This window comes from Canis lupus, chromosome 32 (genome assembly GCF_003254725.2).
Source record: "Canis lupus dingo isolate Sandy chromosome 32, ASM325472v2, whole genome shotgun sequence".
Classification (NCBI taxonomy): Eukaryota; Metazoa; Chordata; class Mammalia; order Carnivora; family Canidae; genus Canis; species Canis lupus.
The window spans coordinates 16,960,053-16,984,302 of record NC_064274.1 but is presented as its reverse complement, the minus strand read 5'-3'; the positions used below and the strand labels follow the sequence as shown (position 1 = coordinate 16,984,302).

Sequence of the window (24,250 nt, the reverse complement as noted above, 5' to 3'; positions counted from 1 at the left end):
TTCTGACTCCTTTCCTGTCCCATGTATAATGGAAGGCACCAGATAGGCAGAGTGTCAGTGTGCTAGAGAGAGAACACGACATTCAGACACACATGGGTTCAAGACCTACCTAGCTGGGAGATCTTGCTGAGCTTCTATGTCCCCCATTGCATGAATATCATAGCACTGGTCTCAGAAAGTGTGATGAGGATTAAATGAGACACATTATTACATGGTAGCACAGAAACTGGTGTCAAGAGTATGACCACAACATGCTTGCTTGCTTTATTTGCTCTTTCAAGAGAATCTAAAAATAAAGTAAAAGTCTGAATAAGTGATGAGAAAATTTAAAAAGAACACAAAAGACTGATCTCATGTTGGTGTAGCATCGAATTCAAGCTTTAACTTTAAAACTGAGGACTTGCCCAAATCTCCATTAGGTTCTGTTAGTTTTTTTCTTTTTTTTAAATTGTATTGCTTTATTTAGAGAGAGAGAGAGAGAGAGAGAGAGAATAAGTGGTGGGGATGGGCAGAGGGAGAGAGAGAAGCAGATTCCCTGCTGAGGGAGCCTGACACAGGACTTGATCCCAGGAACCCCAGGATCAGGACCTGAGCCAAATGCAGACGGCTAACCAACTGAGCCACCCAGGTGCTCCTATTAGATCCTTTTGAACAGGTACCTATGCTGCTTCTTTGACACATTTTTAGCTTTTTTAAAAACAACTTCTAGGGATGCATGGGTGGCTCAGTGGTTGAACGTCTGTCTTTGGCTCAGGGTGTGATCCCGAGATTCTGGCCATCGAGTCCCACATTAGGCTCCTGCGGGAAGCCTGCTTCTCCCTCTGCCTATGTCTCTGCCTCCCTCTCTGTGTCTTTCATGAATAAATTTAAAAAATCATAATAAAAATAAAGCAACTTCTATATAATGACAGGTGAAGTGACTTTTCTCATGTTGGATTTTCTCAGGTAACAGGTAATGTCATATGTCAGAAGCAAGAAGATGAGAAGTAGAATTAGCCAGTTAAGAAATATGGGAAAAGTTTGGAAGTGCCTTGATAGGAAACATGGCATTGTTAACAATGTATTATGCTTTATAATTATTTTGCTATGTGTCTCAGTTTCCTTACAGAGAGCAAATTACCACACCATATATTGGTTATCTTTGCATTTGTTTCTTCCATCAAGAGGCAGTATAATATTGAGTAGTAGGTGTTCAATAAAGATTTATTGAATTGAGAATATATACAGCTCTTCATGAAAAATCATTCCTTTTTTTTCTTTTTTTTTTTTTTAAGTAGGCTCCACACGCAGCTTGGAGTCCAGTGTGGGACTCCCAACTCACAACTGTAAGATCAAGACATGAGTCAAGATCAAGAGTCGGATTCTCAACCAACTGAACCACCCAACCCCCCTGAAAAAGCAATCCTTTTTATAAGAAAAAAAAGGAAGCTTATCTATTATACTCTTATTTATCTGTATATCAGAGAATGGTCTGCAGGGCATATGTAACACACACACACACACACACACAAACACAGATGTACTCCACATGTGTGAAAACAAAACATTAATCTGGGAACATACTTTCCATGTTTCTTTTTCTCAACTTCTTAGTTTGGGCAGCTCTGCCAGACATCTGTAGGTTTAAAAGCAGTTGAAAGCAGGCTACAGAGAAAAGAAATCCACTTAAGATCTCTCAGCTGGACTCTCATCACGCTGTACAAGGTTCAAATGTGATTTGGACACCAACACACCAAGCTGAGCTTTGTGTGAGGAACTAAATGTCAGACTGAAATGGGAGACTGAAGGAGGTCATTCTCCTTTTGTTGAGCTTCTCCTTCTTGTCGAACCACTGTGCTGCACGTTGTCGTTCTTGTTTGTCACTGATAGCCTATCACAAAGCCCCTTCTGTTAGGATGCCGTACCTGAGCCTTCCACTGGCCAGCAGAGCATAAACACCAAGGTGGAGCCACCTTCCCCAAACTTCGCACACAATAGCTACTGCTGTCACAGCAGGACAATTGAGTGGATCTTATGGTGGGATATTTTTTTCCATCATATGCATGACAGAAAGTCTAATGGACCTTGTTCATTTCTTGAGTAGCTTTTAAGTCCCTAGAAAATGGCCTGTTATCAGTTCTATCAGTGTTTCCAAGATGTCTACCTGGAGGGTAGGGAGCCCTGACAGTAGCTGTATTTTCACTCCGCCAATCAGCAAGGAGAAGACAGTCATTAGCTGAAAAGTTAGAGAGGAAGACTTTGTACCCCAGAAGGGACAGCTAAATACGGATGGCATTTTGTGGTAAAGAAAATTCAATGCCTTTAAAAATGGAAAGATTAAATGGACTATATTATTTTGTGCAAGGATTAACCATCACCCTGACAAAGAATTTGGATCCCTGCCCTTAATAATAAAAATGTTAAAAACCTGATATGACTTTATAGTCAATCTTGGGATATATTATTCTCTACATGTAGCGCTAATTACACCCTGGTATTGTCCTGGTAGCAAATATAAGAAAAATGGAGACGAGTAGTAAATAACATCAGAGAGACTCTATTTTTAAAATTACCACTCAGAATGTCTCTGTCGTTTTCTAAGATTTAAATGTTGATGTAAATGGGAAAAAGACTTTTTGACATGCAGAAGGAAAACCTGTATCTGATACTGCTATTGCCATTCATCTAGTAGAGTTTCCTCTAGAGTTTAAACTATTTTTGGCTTCTAGTAATATGCTGGCTCCTTGAAGTATTTTCTGAAATTCCTAACTGCTCCCCCTCCCCCAGGTGGTAAATACTACCTTGTTTTCCTTATTAAGTAAAAGGGCTTAGGCTTTCCCGTTGAAGTTGTTATTGGACTAAATTTTCAGTTCCCAGATACAATTGTGCAAATTAATTTCTATGGCTCTGGGCAATTATTCTTGGTCAGCCTGTCGTGCCCTGTTGCCTTGAGGGGGATGCACTTAAGATGGATGGGATCACAGAGTGCAGGGCATTGGAGTAGTGTGCGTCTGACCAAGGAATCACCTGTGTTGAAGGTATCCTCTCATTCCCCTATATAGGTTGCTAACCACTTAGACATTCCTTGTTTCTCATGTTACAGCCCCTGTCAAACTGGGTGACGTTCTCCATCACTTTCCTTTATGCTTTGTAATGTGCAATTGCTTCTGGTACTTTAAACTGCATGAGCGTGAAAATCTATGAAGCTCTTTGTGGCCTATCTTCCTAAATGTTTTGTGCAGCATTTCTTCTCTGGCTTCACAGGGATCTAGCCAGGCACAGAGTGCAGGGTGCTTCACTCCACCACCCACAGACCACTGCCCTCATAATCTCCATCCCTCCCCCCCCTCTTTTAAGTTGAAGTATAGTTCCCAGACGATGTTGCATTAGTTTCAGGTGTACCACATAGGGATTGATCCAACAAGTCTTATGCTCCCCTCTGTCACCATACAATGCTATACAACAATACCGTTGACTACATTCTCTGCACTCATAACCTTCTCTTATGCTTCATCCTCTCATGGGAAATCTTAAAGTCTTGGGAGAAAGTCTACTCTATTTTGCCTTGGAGGGATCTTACATTGTCTCAAGGGATTTGATTTTAGGCGATCAAAGCAGTAAGATGGATTAGTAACTATTTTATCATCACGACCCAATATCTCCTTAGAAACAGAAGGGAATTGAGAGCACACCATTTGCCTGGACGGAGAAAGGGAACAGCAGGAAAAAAGTAAGTGGGGCTAAAAGTCATTTACAGCTCAAAAATATTTTTTCTGCCATAAGTGCTTCATTGCTTTTATTCAGAATAATGCTCAGCCATGTAATGTATAATGCATATAATGTTCACGGTGCAATTTTATCTGTTTTCTCACGAAATCTGGGAATTCAAAAGGGCAAACTCATGTATGCCTATCAGACTTTATTCTTCTTGATGTCAGGGAGAACTTTAATCATTCTATCATATTGATGGACACATGGAAAATGCTTCTGTCGTACAGCTGGAGATGATGCTGAAATGTCATTTCTTAAATTTGTGAATGGAAATTATAGTTAGGTATCTGTGACACAGGGATGCAGGACTGTGTGTAAAAAACCATTTACAGATGTTGTATGACTTCAGGTAACAAGCCAAAGAATTATGGAGGCACAAATATACAACTATAAGTTGAGCTTTGACTAGATTCTCAGTGTGGTCTCTAGACCGAGATTATGAGGAACTTAGTAGAAATGCAAATATTCTAAATACACTGAATAAGAAACTCTGAGAATGAGGTTTCCACATTTGTGTTTTAACAAGCCGTCTTTGTAATTCCGTTGCATGTTAGAGTTTTGAGAATCCCTGGACCAGGGGATGCTTAGCTTGAATCAGTGAGTGATCTTAGGGAGGTAGCTTCATCCTTGGGTTTCAATTTTCTCTTTTATAATTAAGAATTACTCCATACTAAATCTAATGAGAAGAGCATCCTTTTGCTTTACTCTTCTTAGAATAAGGTACAAACATATGCCCCAGCTGGTTTCACTTGGTTTATTGGATATAACATACATCCTTTTTAAAAAAAAAAATAAAGATTTTAGGGCAGCCCAGGTCGCTTAGCAGTTTAGCGCCGACTTCAGCCCAAGGTGTGATCCTGGAGTCCCGGGATCAAGGCCCACGTCGGGCTCCCTGCATGGAGCCTGCTTCTCCCTCTGCCTGTGTACATTCTGCCTCTCTCTGTGACTCTCATGAATAAATAAATAAGGCTCCCTGCAGGAAGCCTGAAACGGGACTTAATCCCAGGACCCCAGGATCATGCAAAGGCAGAAGCTCAACCACTGAGCCACCCAGGAGCTCCAGCATATGTCCATGATCTTACCATTTACCTAAGAAGAATAGGAACATGTCTATGTGTTATTATATATAATGCACATTCCCTAAGATAGATAGATAGTGGTGTAATTTCTCTGGAAAGACAGCCTGGTGTCAAATCACTGGCTCTAACTATTACTGGGTGACTTTCATGATGTTTTCAACTTCTCAATTTCCTCATCTGTAAAATTAAGATCATGCTGTAATCTCTGCCCCAGAGAAGTAGAATTAGATAACATCATGTGTGAAAGAGACAATACAGGTTAGGTGCTTACAGCAGGGCCTGGCACTGATTAGTGCCTAATAAATGTTAGCAAGTTCTGGGTTTAGTGCAGGCTGGGCTCTATTGTACAGTCCAGAGTTGAAACAGATGTTATCCTGGTAGGAAGAACTAGACACGTAAATTTATAATCCCCCAATAGCAACTGGAGAAAATAAGGACATAATAATGGGACAATGGGTCTTGAAAGGACAGTTCAAGTAGAGTGAGAAGATCCATCACCTTGACTGATGGGCAGTCCACAGAATGATCTTCATATAATTGTAATTGAAAATGTCAATACTAATATCAGTTAACACTTAGTATTGATCAGGCCCTACGTCATTAGTCTTTTCAGAAACATATGAAGCAGGTATTTGTATTATCATTATTCTACAAACTAAGAAACTGGGACTTCTTGAAGCAACAAAATGTAGCTACAAAGGTGGGGGTTCTGGGTGCCTGCATGGCTCAGTGGGTTAAGCATCTGCCTATGGCTCTGGGCATGATCTCAGGGTCCTGGGATTGATCTCTGCTGCTGGCTCCCTGCTCAGTGGGAGTCTGCTTTTCCCTCTCCCTCTGTTGTTTCCCCGAGCTCATGCTCTCTCTCTCTCTCAAATAAAAAAAATAAAATCTTAAAAAAAAAGGTGGGAGTTCTGAGATCCATTTTTCTCAGGATTTACCTATTATTAAAACTTATTAACAGTAAACTTATTAAATCATTAATTATACAACAATTATGTATATATACAATTATTTATTATTTGTTAATTAAATTATTATTAATAAACTTATTAAAACATATGTAAAATTTTTCAACTCTTCCAACAATTTAATTCTTTATATTTCACAAGTTTTAAATAAGAGGTAACAATCCTAAAGAAATGAAATGATTTGCCCTAGGGCATGCCCCCCTTCCCTCCGTTATAATAGAGGATTGCAATTTAAGACTTTGGCTTTCCTTTTTTTTTTTTTTTTAAGATTTTATTCACTTATTCATGAGAGACACACAGACAGAGGCAGAGACACAGGCAGAGGGAGGAGAAGCAGGCTCCATGCAGGGAGCCTGAGTGGGACTCGATCCAAGGACTCCAGGATCACACCCTGATCAGAGGCAGCCACTCAACCACTGAGCCACCCAAGCATCGCAAGACCTTGGCTTTTCTGGCATCTTCCTTCCATCTCTGTTTCACTGAACTAACCAAACTGCCATCTTCTTACTCATAACAAAACGTAACAAATATCAAAAGATGGTACAGAAAGAACCTGTCATTTTGAACAAAGCTCTTTATAACGTGAGGGAGTGCTTCAGAAGTGGTAACAGAGGGGCCCCTCTGATTGTGTGGTGGTGCCGAGCTGCCCCATCCAAGCGAGCCAGAGAACTCCCCTCCGCTAAGTGCCAGCATTCTTTGTCCTCTTTCTTGTACTTGGTCATTCACATTTTTTCCTTGCTAATTCCACTGCAGTTTGAACAGCTGCTCAATCTCATCCTATCTCGGTTTCTTGAGAAAATTTAAAGAATCAATTCTTCATCACTGTGTAATAAATAATCAACTTACTTGACCTATAATTTTAGCTAAATAATTCCATCTGAACAGGAAATATACTTTTAAAAGATGAAATAAAAAATAAAGAGAAAAAAATCATCTTGTCAGGGCACAAAACCCACCACCACCACCATAACCAAAACAAACCAAAACTTTATTTGTCATGTCTTTTAGGTGAAACAAATCTTTTACCAGGCTTTCCTAAAAGCCTTTAGTGGAGAGCACATAGGGCAAAAGAATCTGTCAAGATTTATAGCTCTTAGTGATGTACTAAAATGGATTAGAAAGTAGATGCCCCCCTTTACAAGTGAAGACTAAAACTGATTGGCTCCCTTATTTTGCCCCCAGATGAGAAATAGGTAAACACTTTGTATATTTTCCCTTGGTTTTGAGACTGCTACAATGCATAGGTCAGTAAAGTCAACAACATTTAAATTGTTAAAAGATTTTTTTCTAAGTCTTCTGGGAATGGTAAAACAGGATACAGTCTTTTATTCTCATTTCCCTTCGTGAAATGTACTCTCTTCTTTTTGGAACACATGATAGTTTCTGTGCATACAAATAGGTCCTAACAATGCTTCTCTGACATTTAAGCATTTCACCTTCTATGCAGTACAGCCTGTTTGTCCTTTTAAACTTGGCTACTGGGCCAAATGCAAAGGAACCACTGTGTGACTTTTTGCTTATCTTCTGTACCCAAGCCTACAAAGTTAGTGCTTGAGTGTGTCAGGTATCACCTAGGGACTTAAGAACGAGGCTTTTTACAGTTAACTCAATCCCATGACCTGTACTACACTGCCTTTGATTGGAAGGCAGTTTAGTTAACTACCAAGACTGCCTACTACATGAATCAGAGTCAAGTTCACCTGAGATGTGAACACACAATAATTCCTAGTTTTCTGCATAATGGCTTTGGGCATACTCCATTACATGCTGGGGTGTCTGCCAGTGGGAAACAGCAATGTTTTTCTTCTTGTTACATGCTGCTTCATTCACAGAGCTGTTTTTTTTTTTTTTATTTTTAACGTTTTATTTGGAAATAATTTCAGAATTTTAGAAAAGTTGTATGAATAAGTATAATTCGGGGTGCCTGGGTGGCTTAGATAATTAAGCATCTGCCTTTGGCTCAAGTGTTAATCGTGGGGTCCTGGGATGGTCTCCCAGTCCTGGGATAGAGCCCCACGTCAGGCTCCTGGCTCAGTGGAGAGTCTGCTTCTTCTCCCTTTCCCTCTCCCTCTGCTCATGCTCTGTCTTTGTATCCCTCTGTCTCTAATGAATAAATATTTTTTTTAAAAAAAAGAATAAGTGTAGTTCAAATAACGTCCTGATATTCACTACACAGATTCACTTACTATCTGTTTTACCTCACTTGATTTATCATTGGCTCAATTCTCTCTCTCTCTCTCTCTCTCTCTCTCTCACTGCATATGCATACATATATTTTTTTGAATCACTTCAGGGTAGCTACATATATCTTGGTCCTTTACCCCTTAATATTTCAGTGGATAGTTCTTTTTTTTTGAAGATTAATTTATTTGGGGGGAGGGGCAAAAGGGGAGGGAGAAGGACAACCAGATTCCACACTGAGGGTAGAGCCCTACATGAGGCTTGATCCCATGACCCCGAGATCATGATCCTAGCTGAAATCAAGAGTTGGACACTCAACCAACCAAGCTACCCAGGTGCCCCAGATATTTCTTAATAGGATATTCTCTTATATAACTGCAGTTCAGTTAACAACTTTAGTAATTTAAGATTGATAGAATACCTTTGTCAAATCTATTATCCTTATAATTTCAATTTTAAGAGCTGCTCTAATACCTTTTTCCACTCTAGGTAAGGGTCCACTCTAGAAGGTGGTATTGTATTTAGCTGTCATGTCTTTGTAGTCTTTTTAAATACAGAACATATCTATACTCTGTCTTTTACACCTTGAACATTTTTGAAGACTACAATAGCCCATCTTTTTTTTCCTTAGGAAAATTTGTTCCTCATTTAACATGTATCTGATATCATTTTATGTTTAGATTTTCATTGTATATTTTTGTTCAGAATATTACATAGGTGATATTATGGCTTTCTCAGGATATCTCATCTGAATGCACACAATGTCCATATACTCCTCTTGATGTTAATTTAGATCACCCAGTCAATGTGTTATTTGGTTTCTCCACTGTATAAATATCACTTTTCCCTTGAAGCTAATAAGCAATCTATGGAGAGACACTTTAAGAGCATGCAAATGATGTGCTTTTCACCAAAACTTTTCCCTGGATACATTGTCCATTGATGATTCTTGTCTGATCCAGTCTTTAGTATGATGATTACAAATGCTGACTTTCCAACTCTATTCCCTCCTTATTTGTCAATTGGCATTTAACATTTTAATATAACCTAGAGTATTTCTTTCTTTTTTTAAAAGATTTTATTTATTTATTCATGAGAGACACAGAGAAAGAGGCAGAGACACAGGCAGAGGGAGAAGCAGGCTCCCTGCCGGGAACTGGATGTGGGATTCGATCCCAGGACCCGGGGATCATGACCTGAGCTGAAAGCAGACGCTCAACCACTGAGCAGCAGAGGCATCCCTAGAGTACTTCTTTCCCTCCTATTTGTTTATCTACTTCTTATTGATATGAACTCACAAATTCCGATTTTTTAGAATGGTTTATCATGTTTGTGTACTTATTTTGTACTCAGGTTGTCCTTGATGTGACCAGTGGATACCTTCAAGCTGTCTCCTGAATCTTGTAACATGCTCCATTATTTGTTTATTTATTTTGAGCACCTCCTTACTTCTGCCCTGACAAAATGTTCTGGGCTTGTCTTGTATATTTTCTGTCCCATTTCTGGACTCAGCCATTTCTCCAAGGAGTACTGATTCCTTTTAGTGGGAAATGGTTTTAGGGACCGGGATTTGGACACTAAGTCTACCAAAAGGGCGATTTTTAAAAGACTCACAAGATGGAGGATATTGTGAAATTTCACTTCATTGAGCTGTGATATTAAATGATTTCAACTCGATTGTTCTAAATGTTCAAAAAAGACTTAAAGCTTAGATTTTAAAATACTGAGGTGGAAATAAATATTTGGCTAATTTAGAATGCTTTTTGATTATTTTGTTTAATGCTTTATAGATATCTTTTTTTTAAAAAAAGATTTTATTTATCCATTTATTCGTGAAAGACACAGAGAGAGAGAGAGAGAGAGAGAGAGGCAGAGACGCAGGCAGAGGGAGAAACAGGCTCCATGCAAGTTGCCCTCAATCCCCGGACCCCAGGATCACACCCTGGGCCAAAGGCAGGCGCTCAACTGCTGAGCCACTCAGGTGTCCCTCATTTAGCATTTTAAAATAAAACTTTTGTTATAAGAAAATGGATTTTTTTTGTTTAATAAGAATTTAAATTTTACTTCAGTGCTGATCTGCTTCCCCTAAACACATAATGGTTGATTGGACATATTAGATAGCTATCACAAATTATGGCATTTTCCAAAGATGGCCACAAAAATGTCATTCATTCAACTGCCCTTCTGTACTACCTACCATTCCACTCTCAAGAGATGGTATCTGAAATATCTCCTTAAATCTGGGTAGTCTTTATGGCTGCTTTGGCCGTTAGAAAGAACATGGTAAAATGATACTGTTCCAGTTCCTGGTGTAGCCCTAACCTGCCTGCCTGTTTCTGCTTTCTGCCTCTTAGAAACCATATATCATAAAGAAGATGTGGGATATATATACAATGGACTACTACTCAATCATCAAAAACAAACAAACAAAAAGAAATCTTGCCATTTGCAATGATGTGGATGGAACTAGAGGGTATTATGGTAAGTGATAGAAGTCAATCAGAGAAAGACAATTATCACAGGATCTCAGTCATATGTGGAATTTAAGAAACAAAACAGAGGATCATAGATGAAGAGAGGAAAAAATGAGATAAAGAGAGGAAAAATGAGATAAAAAATGAGATAAAATCAGAGAGGGAGACAAACCATAACAGACTCTTAATCATCGGAAACAAACTGAGGGTTGCTGAAAGGGAAGAGGGTGGGAGAATGAGGTAACTGGGTGATGGGCATTACGGAAGGCATGTGATGTAATGAGCACTGGGTGTTATATAAGACTGAAGAATCACTGAGCTCTACCTCTGAAACCAATAATACACTATGTGTTAATTAATTGAATTTAAATAAATTAAAAATAAAAAAGAAACCATATATTATGTAAGAAGTGTGACACCAAGACACCATGGTGTGGAAATCCATATCTCATGGAGTGGCCCTGAAGGATGAGAACTTATGTGGAGATAGACAAAGAGAGACAGAAAGAGAAAGAAGAGAAAGAAATAAAAAAGGGAAGGAAGGAAGAAAGGAAAGAAGGAAGGAAGCAAGTCGCTGCAAAGTACCAAAAATACGAATAAAGAAGGTATTCTGGAAGAGGATCCTCCAGCCTCAGCCACCATAACTATAGCTGAAGCCATGTGAAGCAGAGCTAAACTACCTTGCTGAGCCTTTCCCAAATTTCTGACCTACAAAATTGTGAGCAAAGCAAAAACATTGCTTTAAATGACTAAGTTTTCAGTTAACTTCTTAAACAAGAATAGATAACCAAAACAGAAATACTGATTAAATTTAAATTTATTAGAGAGCCTCCAAGCTATAAAGTTTGTTTTGCCTTTTCTCTTATGTTATGTGGCAAGGGAATGTTCTGAGTGCTGGTGATAAATGTTATGTGGCCCTTGCTATCCAGTAAGAGATACACAAAAATAATTACCTAAAATAAATGTGACAAATGCAATAATAAAGTAATAAGAGAATATAGAAGGAATAATTAGTCTTTCATCAGAAGTTAGGCACTATAATGGCAAGAATTTTTATCTGCTTGGCTCAGACCAAATATAAAGGTGTCTAGTGCATAACAGATTCTCAAAAAATATTTGTTGAATAAACAAATGGGTGAACTCATGAAGGAAGTGATGGGCATATGAATGGTCAGGTTTGGAAATGACTCCTGAAAGAACTGAGAAAAGAGATAATATTTTAGCCATATCCTGAAGGATGCCTAAAATTTTGTTAAGAGGTGTAGTAAAAGATAGTAGATAGGATATAGGTGGTAACTGGAATAGGCTACCATGTACCATCGTGTGCCACTGTGTGGCTGGCAACTTAGTCTGTGGGAGCAGTGATAACGGTCTAGTATGCATAGTCACACCCTAATTTGAAGAATCTTAGCATCCCACCCCAAATTATACCAAGAGATTGGTCTAATCTTAAGGAATATTGGGGATTTCAGTGGGATTAATTCCCAGATTGAGGTAATTCTCTAACACATCAGGAATCCCATATGTTTCTCAGACCCAAGATTTCTAGATGCAGAATTGGTTCTTTTAAGCAACTGACTACATTTCACTTGAAGTATAAGGTCCTTGGACTTGTTTTTTGATCAGCATAGTCTATAGGTTGGGGATAAGTAGAAACTTAAACTTGCTGATCAACTTCCACTGAGAGATAAGGTAATGTAATACTTACATTTCATTTTGTATTTGAGAAGGCCAAGAAGCTTTAATGACTAGAAATTCTTAGTTGGCATTAATTGGCTATAATTTTCAGAAACTGGAACTCTCCTAAATGTCCTCTGCATTAATTCATTACTTATTTATATTTGCTTACTTATTCACATATTTCAGTATCTGAAAACATGGCGAAGTATTATCAATTCTTTAAGGCTTCAATCTCTATAATCTCAATAATAAATAAAGTAGGAAATGAAGTAGGCCATTAAAAATCTCTTGCTCTTTTTTTTTTTTATGAGAGTGAGAAGGGGTGAGGGGGAGGGGCAGAAGGAGACACAGAGAGAGAATTGCAAGCAGGCTCCACACCCAGCACAGAGCCCCACACCGGGCACAATCTCATGACCCTAAAATCATGATCTGAGCCAGAATCAATAGTTGGACACCTAACTGACTGAGCCACCCAGGTGTCCCAAAGACCTCTTGATCTTTTAATGGATCATAGACAAGTTATGACAATCCATCTGGAAATAGTGAAAGGATTGTCTACTGCTGCTATTTTATAGGAAGTAATTAAGGACAAAAAGAGATATACGAGTCCAGAAGCACCAATATTTCCAAATAAAACTCAAGGACAATGTTGGCCAATTAATACCAAATGTTGAAAGAAAGTTAATAAAATTTTAATAGGGATTTATTATAAATTTTTGATTGAAGCTTCACTGTTGAAAGAGAATGATCTTCCTATTTAAAAAAAATTCTGGCAAGCTATCTTTGCTATGAATTGTCTCTTTCTGACAATAGTCATATTCTCTCTGCCACCTTACTTAAAAGTACTAATGACCTAGATACCACTGAATTGTAGTTTTTTTTTTTTACAGGCCAAGATTTAGTGAAAATTGATGGTATTTAACCTCTAATATTGAAAAAATACTCTGAAATATTATTTCTCAAATGTCCTTCAAGCCAGACTGGAAAGGCAATATGCACATGATGTCATATCACAACAGATAATCACTAACATTAAATTTTATATCACTCCTATGAATGGCTATTATAGTCAGCAGGTGACTTTGTTCAATTCTTAAGCAGGTCTAGACCGTAGAACCAACTGTCTTATGACTCTGATAGCTGTTGAGGGTGGTTACTCATTCATTGATTTCTGGTATAAGTCCCACTACTGTTAGGCAACAGGTGTTGGTTCTCTAATCTCTGCACAAAAGTAAACATTCTTATTTGGTTTTATCACAGCCAGTGGGTTCCTTGGTTGGGTAAAACTTTATAATATTCATGATACTAATTGAAAGGCATTAGAGCATTTCTGGACATATTTTTTCCAATATAAATAGCTAACACTTCTTGGGTGCATGCAGTATGTCATGGTGCTAGGAATTTATAAGTGGTATCTGATTTAATTTTATAGCAATCTATAAACATTATTATCTCTGTTTTACAGAAGAGAAACTGAGGCACAGTCACACAACTATTAACCAGATGAGCAGAATTTCAAAGTCAGGTTTGACTACAGATTACCTATTCTTTTAGCTTTTGGTTCTCTAATCTCTGCACAAAAGTAAACATTCTTATTTGGTTTTATCACAGCCAGTGGGTTCCTTGGTTGGGTAAAACTTTATAATATTCATGATACTAATTGAAAGGCATTAGAGCATTTGCTGACATCAACCAGTGGACAAACATCAGTGTGGTATTTTTTATGACATTAGAACTACTTCTTGTTGGACATTGCATCTTAGTGATACAATTAATGTAGGTTGAATGGATAGGAGAAAAAATGAGAATTCCTAGTCACTATTTGAATCTTATAATTATAAACAAGCTAACCTTGATAGACCTGCAAACACATATTGGGATCACCTATTCTAATCACATTGATATAAAATACGAAAAAAAATTCTGTCACATTCACACCAACTATTTCAAATAATGAATTCCAAAAATATTTACCAAGAGTAGGTAAGAACTAATGCATCAGAATTTTGCCTTTAAATTAACAATATTAGTATGAAGAAGTTGGTGGACTTGAAAAAGAACATGCTACAAAAAAGAAAAACAGCAGTCTAATTCAAATATCTGAAAAAGATTATCTGGTAATGGACAATTTCAAATGAAATAATCTTGACATAAAGGCTAACTGTAAAGAAATTTAGGAAGCTGGTTGTAAAATTAAAAGCATTATAAACATGAATTAAATATTTTCTAACGCCAGATACATAAGGATAAGTCCATATATGATCTGATTTATTGTAAAAGCTTACAGTATGACACCAATAAAACCATTCTATATCAAAAGGGACAAACCCTAGTACTTTCCCCATATGGCATGTGTTACAGGCAGTTTCATGCACCTGTTGTGGGTGTGTTTTCAGCACTAGAAAATTAATGTATTGAAAAGTCATTTTAGATACAAATTATCCAGAATTTAAAGCCTTTTTGAATACACATATCTGGTATAAATCAAGATAACTTAAACCAAAACAAGAGTGCTAAACAAAAGGCAAAAAAGGTTATAACTTTTGAAAGAATCAAAGGAACAGGTCTATTAGCATCATATAGAAATTTATGATTTTATGTATGCAAATCTCAGACATTAAAAGATGATGAAAAGTTTTGGCAATACCCAATATCTTCCTGGGAAAAATAAATGCATGGCTTTAGATGAAAATTTGTAACAATAAGCCTTGCAATGCATGTAGAAAAGTAATATCTTTTTATATGTAAAACAGTAATATACCATGTCTTCATTAAACTAAGCACACTATTATATAAATTAAAAATAGAAACCTATGCGGAAATAGTTAAAATGCTAAAAAAATATCTAAGATCTGCCAACAATGAACAGTACTACTCCGCAATAAATAAATTCTACCCCTTTCTGACATGACCTGGACAAGAAATTCAACTTCTCCAATGTTCCTTTCAGCCATAAGAAGGTGGAGTAAAATTGCTTTCTTCTCTATGGGAGATGTTAAAAAGAATTTCTTACCATTCTTCTAAAATGCTATGGTGAATATTGCTGTTCTTAACGGAATTTGAATATTGATTAGTTTTATAAATATAAATAATAGAACTTTTCTATTATTTCTCTAGGTCCGGATTTGAAGAATCTCCCTGAAATTGGGAAAGGACAGATCCAATGCTGACTTTCCAGCTATGGAAGATTTATTTGAAAGGTTAACCCTCCTCTCCGGAAGAAAACTATTGTCATTTTTTTTCTTCCAGTCTTTTGCTCTTTGGGGACCATTTCTCTTTTAATTTATTGCTCTGTGTTCTAAAAAGTGGAGAGAGATTACAAACCACGTTTAGAAAGTGTATTAAATATAACTTATGGTAAATTAGTAATACCTCTTGAAAAACCCTGCTATGATCTCTCCCATGGTGCTTCCTTTGGGGGAAGATAACTCAATTGTGTTGATTTAAAGGTTCTGTCCAGTTCTTTTAAACATTCCTTTGATGTTGTATTGCTCTGCTTGTAATCGACTGTTATTGCCCTATATTAAGTTTGCAGAGTGAAGGTAAATCTTTTGTGATGTGATTGTGCCACCGCAAACTCAATATTGTTCAGGGGGCCTTTATAACTCTCAGCTACATGGTAGCAGGGCAGCACACATTTTCATTTTTACCTTTTTAGACTTTTATTCTTTGTGCTGAAGCTGAAACTATGTGTGCTTACGTACACGCTGTAGTGCTTGCTCTGTGAAGCGGTAACTCATAAGCAAGGAGAACATTGTCAGGTGGGTTTTTTTTTCTTTTTCTGAAATTGTCAATTTTATTGTTGATCTTTTTCATTATGTTCCATTAGGTACTCTACTGTGTTATTGAAAAAGCACCACTATTGGGAAAAGCTCCGTTCAAATATCTATCCAAGTTTCTTGGATAGTTTGAAATGTTTTCTAAGGGTACGTAATCGTCCTATTAAAGGAGATTCTCCGGAGGAGCCCAATCCTACCTTGAAATGGATAAATGTGATTTCCCCTGGTGGCAGATCACATGTAGAAGAACTATGTGATCAGAGGTATTAACACAGATAATTCAATATTCACATTGGCCTGTTTCATTGAAAGTAGAAACTTCATATAGTGGCTTGTGTTATTATTTGCTTTTTTTGGTTAAGTTTCTTGCAAAAAATAGATCCAATATTTTTCACTGGTTCAGCATTGAGCTCAGTTTAAAACTGTTTGTAAAGCAAGACAGCACTAAGACTATTTTTTAGGCATTGATTTTACTAATTGATATGTGCCCTGTTATCATTATCCTTTTTCCTGTCTTGTTAAAAGATATGATCACAGTTTTCGAGAAATAATTAGTGATTTTGAAAAAATAAAAAAATATCCACAAATGTAAGAGAATATTTTGTACATTATAATAGACTGGATTTTAAATAACTATACGTATTGAGTGTATTATTCGCTAAGGTAGCTCTGACTCCTGTCAACATTTCCTCTACTACAAATATTTTTCATTATCATTTCCTTGCTAGTAAAGAGAAATGACAGCAGTAGTCTTCAGTCTCGGAGATGGATAAAGGCTGGTTGCACTGGTAAATGTCTATAGCCTTGACATTTTCTAATGGTCTTCTTTCTGTTTTCCCCTTCTTGTCACTTGTCTTCACTGTAGGCCTCTTGCAAGCCAGTCTTAAGAACTCTACAGTTCTTTATGAAGAGCATTAAGAACACACAATTCGTAGGAAGAAAATTTCTGAGGCAATGCTTAATATGCATATTAAAAGATGAATATATTATTCAGTGAGAATGAGGTTCACAATTGAAACCAGAATTGCTTGGATGGAACCTTAGAAAGCATCTCCTAGAGCCTGCAAATAGTTGACCACTCGTGCATATGTGGGCCAGAGTTTTCTTTAATTTACACATGGCTTTAGTTTTGTTTTTATTCATTTTTTAAAATTAGGTGCTAATATTCTAAAATAGGAATTTTACCTTATAATATGGATTTTCACCTTCTTTTGAACAACTGGAAGCTCTGATAGCACTGGGCCAACAGTCTCACCAGGAATGTCGCCTGAGGTGGCTGGTGTATCCTTCTTTTGCTGGCTGAAGTCCTCACATGGGCTGCTTCATTTGCAATACTGCTGGCCCCTATATGCACCTGAGTTTGTGGTATCTGTTTCTAGTCTAATTGCAGCAAGTTCTTCAGCCTCTTCACTTTACTCACTCTGGCCCCTCATGTCACCACACCCCTCACTCCACTTCCATCTGTCAGGAATGGTTACACCTCAGAGAGCATTTCCTTCCCATGGTTCTCTTCAGTCACTCCTTATCACCTCCTACAGGTCTCTCTGGCTTTAATTCTTTCTCTGCCCTTTGTTAATTGTACACACAACACAATTGAGCTATATTGATTGTATTTTCCCTTTGCCTCCCAATAATTGTGAACATTTGAAAGTCAGGGACCATCTTTGCACCCCACAGAGTGACTTCCTACACAATGCCTTGTACCTAGTATGCTCTTCACAGGTATATAGTGATGCAGATCAGATATGTCAAGATTTCATATGTATTCTTTTTATCTGTTAAATCATTGAAATTTAAGAAATTAAAATTTCCTATCCAAGTGGTCAAGGAAATAAAAGTGGGAGGAACAAAAAGCAAAATTTTCTTAAAGGGTAACCAAGAGTGGATTATAACTATCATTCACCTCAGTAGTAAGCATGAGCTGTTCAATTACAGCTCAAACCTCTTGAGATGGTATCACTGGGACAGAATTTAGCTCAATCCCACCCCCTACCTATACATTATCTGTTAGCACATTAGCATCGGTTCCCTCCTTCTATGTTCTCCTTTGGTGGCGGTGGCAGGACACTTGGGAACTACATTCCCAGAATCTCTGACACCACTTTCTGGGTTAGGTTCTGCTAGGAGATGTGTTCATATGGAATCTGCAAGGTGGCAGAGAAGTGGAAACCATGTTTTCTTTTCTCTGGCAGCAGCAGGCAGACTTATGGGCTTTTGTAGAGGTGAGATTTTGCAGCAGTCTCCTCTGAGCCTTTTTTCTAAGAATGACCTGTTTCCTGATTGAAACACCTAGAGCTGTTTCTGATTTCCAAACTATTTTCCTGACGAAACTCCTACTGATGCATTCTGAGAAGGAAATAGGCAGCAGGGTACCATTTAGTACATTTATTTCTGATTTTGACATGATCAAGTGTTTAAAATCAGAGCTTCACAATCTAGAAAATAATATAAATCAGTATCTCCAAAATAGAAGTAGATCCTCCCCATAAAAAGGGGAGAAAGGTGAAAATATCACAAGGTTGCCATTAGATCACTTATAAGAAGAATATATTTTCTTTTTATGCAAGAGATTATTTGCAAGATAAATGTTCTGAAAAGATAACCTAGGCCATGTTGAACTGACAAAAATACTCCTGATAAAAATATTTGAAAGGTACAATGAAAAACCATAAATATTTTTACCCTCAACTTAAATACAATGGTTAGCAGAGTGTTTTGTATACCATAGATACTTAGTAAATGTTTATTGATTTAACTATAAAGAAGAAAGTAAAAGTACCTTGCTTCTTTTCAGTGAAATCTGGTGTGTGAGAGCAATATTCTTAGTGTGAAATAATTTAAAAATGTTTATTATTTGTCTTTGTGGAGCATAATCAATGTTCTGAGCACTATAACATATCTAGAAATGGCTTAGGTTCCTGTTTATTAGGTAAGAAAATGGTATATTATGATTTCCTCTTGCTTTAGATTAGCTAAAATTTCAGTAAAATTGCTGTTGCAAACTTATTTTAATTAGCTTGAAACACAAATAACTTTACTATGGCTTAGTCAGAGTCTTGTGGTATGGAAGGCTAGTCTATTGAGGTCCACTACGGTGAGTTAGAGGGTTAGTAATACCCTCTAAATGAGCCCACCCCTCAAAATCACCCCCAGTCTGCAAGACAGAGCTATCTTGATTGTAATTCAAAGTAACTCTTCTTTGAAAAGATGGTTAGTTACAGTGGATTGCATGCTTTTTCTCTGGTATATTTCTAATTGTGCTTGGTTCTTGTTGCCTGCTAGATTTCTTGCATCAGACACGTTGACTCTTCTCACAGGTGAATGGATGCAAGTTGACTTTGTGCAAGCTAAAGATTTTCTGTGAGATGCTGCTTTGTCCTGGTTAATATGAACTGTTAGCCATTTCACCTTGCTTTTTACACAAGGTTTTTTTCAAGGTCACCTAAAAAAGTTGAGAAAACAGTTTCTTTCTTATATAGGATAGTAAAGATGAGCGTTGTTTCAAAAAAAGAACAAACCAGAATACACAATAAATATATTTGGATGTATGGTGAAAGTAATCCATAATTTGAAGTATTTTATATGTATTTATGACAATTAGGTTCATTTTTTAGAACAAAGTGGCACTAGACATAAAGTCTTTCTTTCCTCATCATTCCTATGGCAACACGTTGGGAAATGAACATGTAGAACTAAAAGCCATGAAGCAAAATCCTGATTTACTTCAATCCAGCTAATAAATTTGGAAAATGCAATGGACTAAAAAACCTTTTAAAACTTAAATTGTTGCAACTAGATTTTCTTTCAATTTTCACAGAACAGCAGAGTATTATTACATAATAGAATTTTATGTTAAGAGAAATATGCAGACTGTCTCTAGTGATCAGTCTTGATTCATAGTCTTGTGGCTTTTGCACATAAGCCACTGTAATCATTTAAACATCCAGAGAATCAAGTCCTAAAATTGGATTCTAATTTGTTAAAAATAAAATCTTCTTCTTACTAAGAGTATTTACTAATATATTTCCTAATATGTAAAAATTATATATAGTTTAATTTATAACATGTATATACTAATATAAATACTTCGACAAAGTAAAAGCAGAAACTATTTATTATAATTAAATGTATTTTTTAAAAATATAAGAGTATTTATTAGTCGCAAATCCCAAATAATTAGAAGTGTGTAAAATACAATCCCTTTTTTAAATCCCTTAGACTATAAATGTCAATAATTTGACATATATTTTCTCCCATGTATTTATAAGTATATATATAGATAGATTTTTTAAAGTTCTGAGTGGAATAATTATATTATTATTATTATTATTAATTATACTGTTCTATAACCTGCTTTTTTTCCCTCAGTAATATACTATGGGTATATTTCTATGTAAATATATAAGGACTATAACATTTTTATTTTATTATTTTTTTAAGTTGTCTGTATGCCCAACTTGGAGCTTGAATTCATTACCCTAAGATTAAGCGTGGTGTGCTCTATTGACTGAGCTAGCCAGAAACCCTGGAACTGTGAAATAATTTTACAAATAAAATAATTAAGAAGTTAAAAGAATTGCGTACAATTATATATTGTATTTCATAAACTTGATGAGCTTTATGTATTGTATTTCACAAACTTGATGAGCCTTAAATTATTTTTACCTTATTGGTAATTTGGATGCTTTATTAATAAATTGTTGAAAACAGGGATGCCTGGGTGGCTCAGTGGTTGAGCATCTGTCTTTGGCTCAGGGCGTGATCCTGGGGTCCTGAGATTGAGTCCTACATTGGGGTCCCTGCAGGGAGTCTGCTTCTTCCTCTGCCTATGTCTCTGCCTCTCTCTGTGTCTCTCATGAATAAATAAATAAAATATTTTTAAAAACTGTTGAAAACATTTTCTTAAGAGTATTTTCATGATAATGAAAGTGGGTTAAAAAATTTTCTTATTTTTTGCTTACTTAAAAAATTCAATATCAAAAAAAAAAAAAAAAAAAAAAAAAAAAAAAAAAAAAAAAAAAAAAAAATTCAATATCAATTGAGTAATTAAAGTAATTATTTGTAGAAGTATCTTGTTATTCAACAAATGTAAGTTTAATGTAATTTTTAATTATGTTTTATGATAATCCATAGAAAAATCATTCATAAGGTTGCATAATGTAAAAGTAAGTCAAAAGTCCATTCATCTTAATGCCTTAGCAAAAAACAGGATTGAACTATTAGTTATATGTAGGGAAAAAGGAACTAATATTTTAGGAATATACTCGCTAGGAGAGTTGTGCAAGAATAGGAGTAATGTTATAAGAAATATAGAACCATCTGGATGTTTGGTAATTAGATGGCTTATGACTTCTTTTTCTCTTAATGTTTCTTTATGAGATAAAATAGAAGTGAGGACAGATCTCAAGATTATTATGGTATTGGATTCTGTTGGATTAAAACATCTCCTGTATTTCTGATCTGCCTAACTGAAAATTTAATTGCTTGGGAGAGAGGAGTTGAAGGAATTACCAGTGTGATCCAGAATCACGTTGCTAAACTCAATGGTCAATACTATTCCTAATTTTGCTTGACCTGTATCATGGTTTGAAACAGCTGTATTTTTTTTTAACATTAGTGACTTATTTTTTTTTTGTTTTGTTTTCCCCAGGTTTATTGAGATATAATTGACATATAACATTGTACAAGCTTAAGATGTATTGATTTGATACACTTACATATTGCAAAATGATTACCACCAAAATTTAGCAAATAACCCCCCTCATGACACATAATTACCATTTCTTTTTATAGCAAAAATATTTATGATCTGCTCTTTCGGCAACTTTCAAGTATATAATACAATATTATTAACTACAATCACTATGCTGTACATTAGATCACCAGACTTATTAATCTTATAACTTGAAGTTTCTACTCTTTGACCAACATCTCCCATTTCCCCTTACTTTCAAGCACCTCATAACCACTAGGCTTGTCTCTTGAGACAGATGTGTCTTATTTTTAAATTTTTAAATATGTAAATCAATACTACTGTTCTCACTATTTTGTTGTTGTTTGGAAAATATAACTCATTTAAAAAATATTTGAGAGAGAAAGAGCAAGAGAGCACAAGCAGTGGGAGGGGCAGAGGGAGAGGGAGAGGAAAGAGAAACTCAAGCATATAATACAATATTGTAGGTATTGTAATACACTAAGCAGGGCTCAATTGCATGACCATGAGATTATGACCTGAGCTGAAATCAAGAGTCAGATGCTTAATCCACTGAGTCACCCAGGCACCCCAAATATAACTCATTTTCTGTTAAAATAATGATATATGTTAACATATAAGGAGTTTATTGTTATGTTTAAATGAATGAATACTTTAAATGTTTCTCAGTTTTAATTTCTAGTATCATAAATATGGATAGATATAGCTCATATAGTCAAAAGATCTTTGGGATCATCAATGCTTTTTAAGTATAAAGAGGTCCTAAGACCAAAAATATTGTGGAATGCTGGACTAAATTAAAGGAGAAAATAGATTAAAATAACAGAAAGATAAAACAATAACTTTACCATTAAACCTGCAGGGAAACCCCAAGAATAATAAAGATCAAAACACTTTTACTTCAAAGGCATAGTTTTTGACATGCCATTCAAAGTTAAGGGTTTTGATTTAATATGTAAATTAAACTGTTAAAAAGATAACTTCAAACAGAAAATGTAAATTAAATGTGGGGAAACCAATTAAAATACGGTTAAAATAAAAAAGAGAGCCAGCTTGAAAATTCCCTGAGCAGACAAAACTAGTTTAGTCATAGAAACAAAGCTTAATTTAGTTTATTTTGCAAGGCTAACTTTGATGTGGGTCATTTCTTGCTTATGCTTCTGAAAATCATAAACATAACGGTTTTCTAAGGTTGATATGAAGCAACCACTGAGCATTCCCTATCATTTAGGAAATTCTGTCAATAGCTGTGAAGCATGAGCAGTTGCTGCTTTTTCACTGTAAGCTGCTTTATAACCAATATACCTGAGTCTCATTCCATGCTTTGGCTTGAGTACTACCACTTTGTAAACTGCCTCTTCAGTGTGTGCATAATCAATTTCTACTAATTACTACTTTGGTGATTCACTGGTTTTACGTCTGTTATTTCTGAATTTTTGACAGTAGTATACTCTTTTTAAATAGTGTTCTACTCTACCCGTGTTTTAAAAATCTCCTGAGACAATTATAGAAAACTTATATTTGTCTTTAGACTTAATTATAATTATTATTAATACATTTTGTTTATTTACTTATTTATTTGAGAGACAGAGATAGCATGAGCAGGGGGAGGGGCAGAGGGCGAAGCAGACTCTACTGATCAGGGAGCCCTGAGATCATGACCTGAGCTGAAGGCAGACACTTAACCACCTGAGCCACCCAGGCACACCTATATTTTATTGAGAGAGAGAGAGAGAAAGTTCGCATGAGCAGGAGGAGGGGCAGAAGTAGAGGCTGAGTCTGGAGGCTGACACGGAGCTTGATCTCAAAACCTTGAGATCATGACCTGAGCAGAAATCAGGAGTCCAACACTCAACTGAATGAGCCACCCAGGCACCCCAGGGCTTAATTATAATTAAATCCTTCAAAAGATAAACATGAAACAGAAATCAAAGCCTAATAACTCAGAAATAAAAAGCAAGCAAAAATAAAAAAAGATTAGAGATGGCCGTATTCTTTTTTTAAAGTTGTATTTATTTATTTATTTATTTATTTATTTATTTATTTATTATTTTAGAGAGTGTGTGTGTGTGCAGCAGGGAGGGGCAGAGGGAGAGGGGGAGAGTCCCAAGTAGACTCTGTGCTGAGCCTGGAGTTAGAGGTGGGGCTCAATCCCACCACCCTGAGATGATAACTTGAGTAGAAGTAGATGATAGATGATAGATTGAGTAGAAATCTAGAGTTGAATGCTTAACTGATGAAGCCACCCAGACAGCCCTGGTTGCATTCTTTAAAAAGGTCTTATGATGAAAATAAATCTCAAAATATAAATAAAGGTCAAGTTAACTATGTTTCTAAGTGAAAATAAATGAGGAAAAGAAATCAGACAGATGGCTAGTTTCATTAGAAGGAACAAAATATCTGAATTTAGAGAAGCTGAATTAATGCATTGCAAATTAATGCCATATATAATAATTTCTACTATGTATGAGACCCTGTGTTACTATCTTCAAGGAAGTCTTAAATGAATTATAGAGTACTGTGTTCAAGATATTTACCCAAAGTGATTTCAACGGTAAAATTAAGTGTAATTTTTTAAATGATACAATTTGTCATAGGATATAAAATAATGAGAGAAATTTTAAAT

The 24,250-nt window shown here is 36.1% G+C and overlaps 1 long non-coding RNA gene across 2 annotated transcripts in view; it reads left to right on the top strand.

Moving 5' to 3' along the window:
• LOC112645283 (uncharacterized) overlaps nucleotides 1-24,250 on the top strand; it is a 169,107-nt gene that overhangs the window by 138,530 nt on the left and 6,327 nt on the right. For both annotated transcript variants that reach the window (XR_003127034.2, XR_007407723.1), the window contains exons 2-5: nucleotides 10,333-10,459; nucleotides 13,598-13,657; nucleotides 15,250-15,332; nucleotides 15,962-16,174. This is a non-coding gene — a long non-coding RNA (uncharacterized LOC112645283). The remainder of the gene's footprint in view (nucleotides 1-10,332; nucleotides 10,460-13,597; nucleotides 13,658-15,249; nucleotides 15,333-15,961; nucleotides 16,175-24,250) is intronic.